This window comes from Archocentrus centrarchus, chromosome 11 (assembly GCF_007364275.1).
Source record: "Archocentrus centrarchus isolate MPI-CPG fArcCen1 chromosome 11, fArcCen1, whole genome shotgun sequence".
Taxonomy (NCBI): Eukaryota; Metazoa; Chordata; class Actinopteri; order Cichliformes; family Cichlidae; genus Archocentrus; species Archocentrus centrarchus.
In genome coordinates, this window is record NC_044356.1 from 15038665 (window position 1) to 15048248 (window position 9584).

Below are 9584 nucleotides of genomic sequence, written 5' to 3' on the forward strand. Positions count from 1 at the left end.
GCACCTCAACTCAGTACCACTACACAGTCAGATTTCCACCAAGAACAATCAGATCAGACATGGTGCTCTTATAAACATGCAAGGCACCAACAAAAAATCAGACATGCATCCCAGTAGCCTGACCTCGGTCAGTTTCAGTCAGTTGCAGCAGGGTGGTGCTGATGGTAATGTTGTGCGTACACTGGCTTTATGTGTTCTGAGATCGATGGCTGGCTTGCTCGTAGGCATCCGTCCGTCCATCCATCCATCCATCCATCCAATTATTCAATGCAGGATCTCAGAAGGGCTGGAGTCTATGCCAGTTGTCATAAGAGACAAGGCAGGGTACAGCTTGGAGAGGTCACTAGCCTATCACAGGGCTAACACATTTACACTCACAACTTTGGCCATTTTAGAATTGGCAGTTGGCCCATGTGTGTCTTTGGACTGTGGGAAGTAGCTGGAAACCCACATATACATTAATTTTTTTTAAAGGTCCAGACATTAACCAGTTTAGGGATTTGAACCTAGAAGTTGCTCATTGCAAAACAACAGTGCTAACCACTATACCACTATACCACCTGTATTTAGGAATGGCTGTGGCTCAGGAGCTACTGCTGGTTGTCAGTCTGTCAGAAGATTGGTGGCTTGATTCCCAGCTCCTCCAGTCTGCATGTTGAAGCATCACTGGGCAAGAACCTGAGCCCTGATGCATCTATCCGAGTGTGTGTGTGTGTGTGTGTGTGTGTGTGTGTGTGTGTGTGTGTGTGTGTGTGTGTGTGTGTGTGTGTGTGTGTGTGTGTGTGTGTGTGAGTGAATGAGAATGCATTAACTTGAACCAATTCTGAGGTGTACAAGTGAGTCCATTTGTGTTCAGTAAACCAGTAGCAATCCCTCCACTGACTACAACCAATCAACCAGAACCAAAAACTACTCACAGAATATGTTTGGGTTTTCTAAGAGCTTAAAATGAAGCCCTGAGAAATGAATTTAAAAGAAAGATTGAAAACATATTCCACAACATAAGCCTTGCATTTCTTTCTTTCTTGTGTTTTTGACTAGTGTAGCACTGAAGTAGAACTTTCTATCATTTATAAACTTAAACAGAAAATTAGCTCTTTTATAGCTCTGTCAAGCTTTCACTGAGAGTCGTTCGCTCCCATTTTAAAATCAGAAACACACACGCAACCTATAAGCTGTGACTGAAAACCCGAGTAGGCAATAAAGCATCTTATTGTAAAAGCATTCAACACAAACCCATTAAAAACCATCCTTTGTTTGTTTTGTTAAACAAAAAAAGAAAAAAAAAGAAGCTTATATGCAGAGTGTCTACTACATTCTCCCAAGCACTTGCATCATTACAGGGAGGCATTCAGATATGCAGCTGCACACTTGCTTAAGCTTTATTGCCCCAAAATCTGTGCCCACTCCATGTTATTACACTACTGCCTTCCTCAAAGGCAATCACAGCAGGTAGCCTGAGATCTAATTAGCTAGTTAGTCTTTGGTTGACTGAGTAAAGACCCCATCCGAAATAAATCTGAGATCTCAGTTCATGACATTTTGCTGTGATAAAGAGGAAATGTTTGTGGCTGGGAACAGTAGGAGAGGGCATTGTCCTGATGAATTTCTGCCAAACAAAGCCGTTTCTGATACAAAAGTGTTTGAGGAGGTATTCATAAAAGCAAACAGGCAGTGGAGAAGAATGACTGTAATCAAACAGATTTCATCAAACTACTTGAACTTATTTACTGGGGTCATTGTGCTTGTTTTCAAATCACTGGCCCACTAATCTGTCTCGAAGGCAAAACAACTCAGAGTGAGATGTCAAAACATTCAGACACACAGCGTGAGATGAATATTTAAAGGGGGAATATGTTTTTCACTGGCCCACAAGCAAAAACTATGACTATAAATAATTGTGCGGAGCTGATGTGGCGGTTCATCAATACGCATGACTGAAAGACATGTGATGAATTTCCGCATTGCACTGTTCTCATGAAAAATATTGTGATAAAGTGACCAAACGCATAATGTACACACACTGAATTTATTTGCTTTCACCCACTTTACATGCAAAACAACATTTTTACTCCACCTACTTAGGAAGTGAAACAAAATTCCCAGCGTTGTCTTTGGGCTTTACATTGTTTCAAACTGGTCATTTGAGTCCCAAATAAACCTCAGAGGAAGAACTTTGCTCTAAAACAAGTGTGGTGTTGATGTGCTCATAAATATATTTTAAAAAATGACACAGTGTATACTGAAGGTGTCATTTGTTGGTGTAGGACAATACAGCCTGTGTTACGAGAGCATCTTTGTAGCCCAAAAGTTGTAGGATATAATTCGTAAGAGGAAGTGCTTTTATATAAGAATAGGTAACCTAGCTTGTGGCTATACATAGTAGGCTACAGTAATTCATAGTAAAATCTAAGTGTTCGGCGATGCACTCTAGTGCTGAAATATTGACCAAATGTGTCCTCTTCCTTCTCAACAAAAGCCAAAATTATAACAAGAACTGCCACATTAAACTCACAACAGCCAGTGATGATGAAAAGAAAAACAACCTGAAACCAGAGAGGGCCTTTGAGTCTTCAAATGGAGTTTTTGTTTTCATGTCTCATGTAAAGCCCTCGAGCCACACTGATCTTCTGATTGGATTAAAAAAAACTGAAAAGAGAGCACAATAATTGTGAGCAACTCTGGCTGTGTTCAAGGACCGGTGAGGATCAAAGAGAAGCCCGTTCAGCTCCACAACTGTTGTGTTTCACATATTAAACAATTACAATATGCAAACAAAGACAGACAAATGGCCACATTTGTAACTGTTCAGGGTTTGTGTTTTCGTCCATGTTTCAGCACCAGAGGTCTACAGCAGTACCTTCTACTCTCTACAATATTTTAGAATAACAATATGAGGCAGGCAGTGCATAAACCATGTACAAAAAGGCCCATCCCATCCCTTCCTGACCCAGAGCCCTCTATCTAAAGGAGTAGAACCACCTCTCTGAATCCCTGGAAGCCCCACCACCTGCTAATACTCGTACAGATACAACTGCTTATAAGATTATAATGATACTAATATAAAATTGTAACTATGAGGCAACAGTTTTCAAGCACATTACATACCAAAGCAGCTGCCGATCCCTGAAAATTTAGAGCTCTAAACCCAACCTGCCATTATTTAACACTAACGTGGTTCAGTAACTCCCTGAAATTTCATTTCTCATAACTACATAAAATAGTGGTACTTGAAAAAAATCGAGGTGTTGTAAGCAGTTATGACTAACGTTCTTCAAAAATATCATGCATTATTGCTCTATTGGATATCAACGAAATATTGCCCAAGACAGATATTTGCTCAGTTTGTGTCTTATCTAAGAGATTTGGCAAAATATCCAAGAAATATTCAAATTTGTAACATAGGTTTAAAAAAAAAAAAAGTAAAATGCAACTCAATCCAGATGCAAATGTAAATCAATGAATAAATAATTAATAAACAGACACATAAAAAAGACAAATCACAGCTCAAAGCCATTCTCCTCTGACCTCTGACAGCATTAAGTAATATGCTCCCGAAGAACTTCCAGTCACTGGATAGTTTCTATTTTTTGGACCATGGTCTGTAAACCTTGGCGATGGCTGTGTGGGAAAATCCCAAAAGATGAGCAGTTCCTGAAATACTCAGACTAGCCTGTCTGGCACCAACAACCATGCCATGTTTGAAATTACTTAAATCACCTTACTTCCACAGTGTGACACTCAGTTTGAATTTCAGCAGGTTGTCTTGATCATGCCTGCATGTGAAAATGCATTGAGGTGCTGCCATGTGATTGGCTGATTAGATATGTCCATCAATGTGTGGCCCTAATAAAGTGAGGCTGTATCACATCACTTCCTTTTGTGTCACATTATAAAACAATTGTGCCAAGTATCAATATGTTTTATTAAAATATGTATCTGTTTACATTTAACATGACTCACCATGGCAACAGCTTAAGGTGAGAAAAAAAGAATTCACAGGGTGAAGCAGAGGATGAGAGGAGGAAAGCAAATCAGAGAGATTATCGATTGATTCAGCACACATAAGACCAAATAATAATAACAATAATGATGCAAACTCAGATCATGCCGCTGTATATCAAAGTAAGATGCAAAACCCAGAAAACAACAACCAGCTGCAAAAGTGAAGCCCAAAATACAGAATGTTTTACCCTGAAATTACATTTATGTAGTAAAATAGCTGATATAATAGCAAATATTAAGCAAACAATTTTTCTATCAGTGTAATGAGGAAACTTTGTACTGTAAATTCACCTATTAATCAAGAGGAAAGACACTAATATTGACTCACTGTATTACTGTATGTTCACTGTATTACATTAAATTAACTAATAATTAATTAACTAAACTGTAATACAGAAAAGTCCCCTACACTGGTCATCTACATTTCAGTTTTTTATCTGCTAGTTTCCTGCCATATTTTTTGGTCTGATTTTGTGCTGTGGGAGCACTGATGTGTGGCTGTCTATTTGAAGTATTATTCTTATGTCTGAGATGATAATTGACAGTTTCTATGGAAAGCTATTTGTTTGGGAAAACAAAATACTCACTTTTTAATGAAATACAGTGTGGGAAAATGTTGGTCTGTCAAGAAGCTTATCCATCACCTCCAGTCTCTTATAAAACAACTCAAAGCTCTTTCTTTCAAAGGCAAAAAGTTTTTGGTTTTTTAGTCCTCTTAGCAAATCATTTGAAAGATGATATCTGCAGACATAATCTGCTGTTTTGTGCCTGAGCTATCTGCCTTGAAACGCGACATCGGTCAAAAAAAAAAAAAAAATTGTCACCATAAATTTTACTTATTGCAATAAAATGGAAATAGAGCCATATTCATCATTGCTGTCTTTCTCCTTTTCTCTCTCTAGAATGTTTCCTGCATGAGTTTAAGCAAGCATGTCCATGATTAACTGGAATTTTGACTAAACAATCCTCTGAGCCTCTTTCAGTCGTTACACTTAAATATGACAGAGTGTTAATGCTCAGAGATTTTAACATTCATGAGGGGAAAACAAAAGTAACTGGAGCCTCAGAGTGTGAGAGGAACAGAGATATGACACTAATGAAGATGTATGCTGCCAATACAGATCACTGGGTGTGTGTGTGTGTGTGTACTCTGGGAGAACGGACTTCATTGGGCTCTAAAGTGCCTATAAAATAGCTTGATAAATGCAAGTAGGGAAAAAATTACATTTGTCAGTCACAATTTATTCAGCTGGTAAAGCCTCTATTACTCTATCATCCGTGTCATGTCTGTGCATCTATCTGTCATTACAACATCCCGCTGATTCATAAATTATCACCGGATCACTTTTTTTCCTTATTACCTTGCTGAGCTACTGTGGTTTTAAAGTGTGTTTAAATTAGACACACTGGCTATTACAATTTAAATGTGAGTCCATGCAGTTTTTATGTGTCGGCAGTTGAGCGCATTTCTCTGCAAATTTCCTCACTTTTGTCCAAACCTTGCTCGCTGTCACTAAAATCTGGGAACAAGAAAGCTCTTGTGACTCCTGACCTTTGTGTGAAGAACAGCCTGGGGCCAGCCTTGACTCTTTGTGTCTCTGCAGCAAAGTCGAAATGAAACGGAAATATTGTCAAACATGCTGACCCACATTTGAAAGAATATAAAGTCACTTAAAGTCAGGCGTTAATAAAAGTTTAGGGCAAAATGAGTCTAGGTTTGGTGACATCTAAAAATGGAGACTTCCTATAACAGAATCTTCAAGATGAGCCTTAAGACAATTCAGCTCATCCAGAAAATTGGCAAGTGCCACAAACCAAGATAAGTCTACACTGAAGTGACTTCAATCAGCCAAAAGGTTCCGTGACTCTGAACAAAGCAAGGAATTAATGTGACAATATAGAGCCAGAAACCCTGCAAACAGAAGGAGTTTGGGGTGGATCAGTGAGTCACAAAACAGCTGACATTGTTGACAGAAGATACCACTGATTTCTTCTAGGGGTGGCTTATACAGCTTTTCCTCAACTGATGTGCTGCAAACCCTGAAGCCACGTGAACAAAAACTTAATCCAGAAAATAAATGTCATTTTTAAATTGTTTTCTCTACTTTATGAACCTCATAACACAGCAGAGTTTTTCTCTTGCATCTCTTCTTGCATATTTTCTGGATTTGCTTTTTTTGTTGTTGTTGTTTTTTGCCTTTTTAATTAAAGTGACAGTGTATTTATTAGAATAATGCACAGAAATGAGAAATGATCAGCAACATAAATATCCATTTTCCAATAATCTGCTTTTCCTCTGCTCAGAGCAATTTTACAAGACAGACTGGTGCACTATGTAGCAGTGTAAAGAGGAAAAGTAGGTCTGTAGTGCTGCAATGCTTCTTAAAAAAGAGAAAAGCTGATGGGGCAGAACAGGCAGTATACTTCGATCCATATTCATATTTCCATTTATTTTTACAGAAATCTCTCTACAACTGCTGATTCACTTTGAAGGATCACTCATTTTCTCTTTTTCACACATCAGTTTGTTTCACATAATTATGTAGTTAAAGGGTTTCGCCTGGCTTTTTGAGTCTGAGGGTGAGGTGTACATCTGTACCCTGCATCACACACATGCTCCATATCTGAAACTACATGTTACACCCCTCTGCAAGCCTTACCTGCCTTGCAGTGGCACTGCAAGAGACTCTGGATTCTTCCAAGGCTTAATTGCCAATTGTCCACACAGGATGAGGTGTGGACAACGGCATGCCCGAGGTTGGCTTGGGAGATGCCACTTCTTGTTTTCATGCTCAAAAGACTGACTGGTGCACCATGCAGCAGTGTCATTTTTAGCTGAGATTATTTAGTAATTTCAAATAAAACCCATGTTTCTAAAAACTCTGGCATCAGCCCCCAAATTGCCTTGCAGCCTTTGAGCCGGGACGTAACACTGCATGAGTTAAGTTTAAAGGCTTGTTTTTAATCGCCTTATAAACTGGAAATTAAGCTGGGTGAGCATTTCTGCTGTATTTCATTATGTTTAATTCATTTTTACATGTATTATTGGTAGTGAGCCTCATTAAAAGACAACCCAGACAGGTAACAGTTCATTTATCCTTTAGAAAATCTAAACTGCAACCCCGGTTCTGTGATTGAAGATCAACACAGCCTCTCTGAGTGTGAGCTGTTTGGAAAACATTAAATCAGATTTGTTGCGCTACGTAATCAGAGCCAATAAATACAGCTTTGCATCCACTGGCTGATTGTTACACCAGCAAGCAAACAAGGTGGAAGGGCCAGTGGATGCACAGCTGTATTAACGGGCTCCGACGTAGAATGGGTGGTTAATTTATTGTTCTGTCTGTCTTCTAAACATCTCATCCTTGAAAGGGTGAACCCATGCAGTGACCTGTGGACGTTAGAACCACAATTATCCTGATAACTATCTGTTTGTGAATATGCATTTGATTGCAAGAGAGGAAACAGTTGTGCTGGAGTAATGATGCGGTTATATTTGACACATCAGTCACTGCTCCCATGAACTGTGGCATCAACACTGCAGTCTACTTCAAAACAGTAGGTGTCACAAGTCAGAGAAAAACCTGCTTCAACTCTGGATTAAATGGACTTGTATTTAGGAAATAATAGAAGTGTTTTGCAGAAAGGCTTTTATTTACCAACTGTTTCAGCACTCTCCCTCTGTGTTGTCTTGGAATTTCTATACTCCTGTTGTCATTCACACAAACTGCCTGTAAACCCAGGAATATACAAGCAGCAATACATTCACTTACATTCAAGGCAATGCTTGAGTTTACGTTCAGAAGTCCCCCAGGGTCTGCAGCAGGACGTCAGACACAGGGAGGTGGTAGAAAATCTGGTCAACTTTCAAATTAAAAGACCCTGTGCAAACAAACATGCACCCAGTGCTCAAAAGAGCAGAGCCCCAGCAGCTGCAAGTGGTTCCCTGGTCAAGACCTTTACAAATCCTCAGCTCTGCCACCTTCACTTTGTCATATATTAGGCTCCACTACCTCTCAGTATAACTATGCTTTGAGTAAAATGTATTAACAATGTTTGCTATTTAGCATTTAATCTCCTCTCCTGGTACCTGAGAATATGCACTCCAATTCCCGCATAGCTTGGTCCCTATGCCACTCTGAACTGGGCCTACTCCACATCACTGACACAGTCCAGTCTCACAGATCCAGTACTCAGTCCCCAGTCTAAAGTTGATTATTTTTTCACAATAAAGGCTCTCAAATTGTGGGATGCTTACATTTTGTTATTATTGTGCTTTTGTTTCCCCCCATTGGCTAGCATCAGCATTGTGAGTCTGTCACGCTCCTTTTATATGCATAAAATTTCATAAGTTATAAAATTTCTCAAAATTTTTATGCTTACTTGCCGTTTAAGTTTCTTTTTTTGCTTTCTCTTTGTTAGGTTTTGGCACTAAAATTACATGGCAATAGTATCGCTTTTAAAGTATTAACCACATGTTATAAAGATCCATTTTCCATCTTGGAAATACCTTACTTTTAATAGTTTACGCATGCATTTATGTTCACTAGTTCTGCGATTTCATGTAAAGCATTTAGGTGTTAGAAGGACTGCTACAGTGTGCTCCATACAGCAATAAAACTTTAAACACCCAAACAAAATGAGGAGTTCTAACCCTTGAAGTTATTCAGCCAATTATTCAGATGACCAGTAAGTTGGCTGATTTACCTTTCTTTTTTGAGTTTATGCATGCTTGAAGAAACATGTTCAGGTTCTCAGCTTAAACAGAGAAAGCCTGTAATTTTTTTCTGAAAAATCCTGATGACTCATCATAAATCAAAACGCTGCTCTAGCCTCCATAATGTAACAGCTGTGGCTGCGGTAACCTCAGAGCTTTTTCCTCAGAGCAGATCAATATCACTGTAATGAATTGTACTCAAACACACACAGGTATTTTTCATTATTTCTGCTCTGTGCTGCTTTTTGAAGTGTAACAGAGCCTACCTGAGGGCTAATTTTGCCGCACTGATGGTAAGAAAAACCTGACAAAGAACATTTTAAAGGGTGATCATACTGATTTGAGCCTGAGCTTCAGCAAGGTGAAAAGGAAAGAGTCAGATAGGCCGAGGTGCGTGTGTATGTGTGTATGAGAATGTGTGTGTCACGCGGAGAATTGGCATTGTGTGTGCAGGTGTGTTCTCACAGGTGTGTGTGTGTGTGTGTGTGTGTGTGTGTGTGTGTGTGTGTGTGTGTGTGTGTGTGTGTGTGTGTGTGTGTGTGTGTGTGTGCAGGTGTGTGTGTCAGAAGAGGCTCGAGGGGATGTAGCAGCAGTTTCCTGCTTCTCTCCGTCGCTCCCTGAGAAATCAATTCCAGATGCTGCAGAGCTTCTCTCTCCTCCTTTCTCTTTCACCCTCTTACAGTTCATTTCTCCCTCCCATCATCCACATTGCTCTTCTTCATCTCTCTTTTTCATTTAAAAGAAACAGTCATAAGAGTGAAACAAAATAATACTTCATATAGAACATTTTATCCAATTCCTCAGGTGGTGTTTAGTCATTGATTTGAAAAGCAACTACACCTCAGAAAGCTGGTTTATAGTA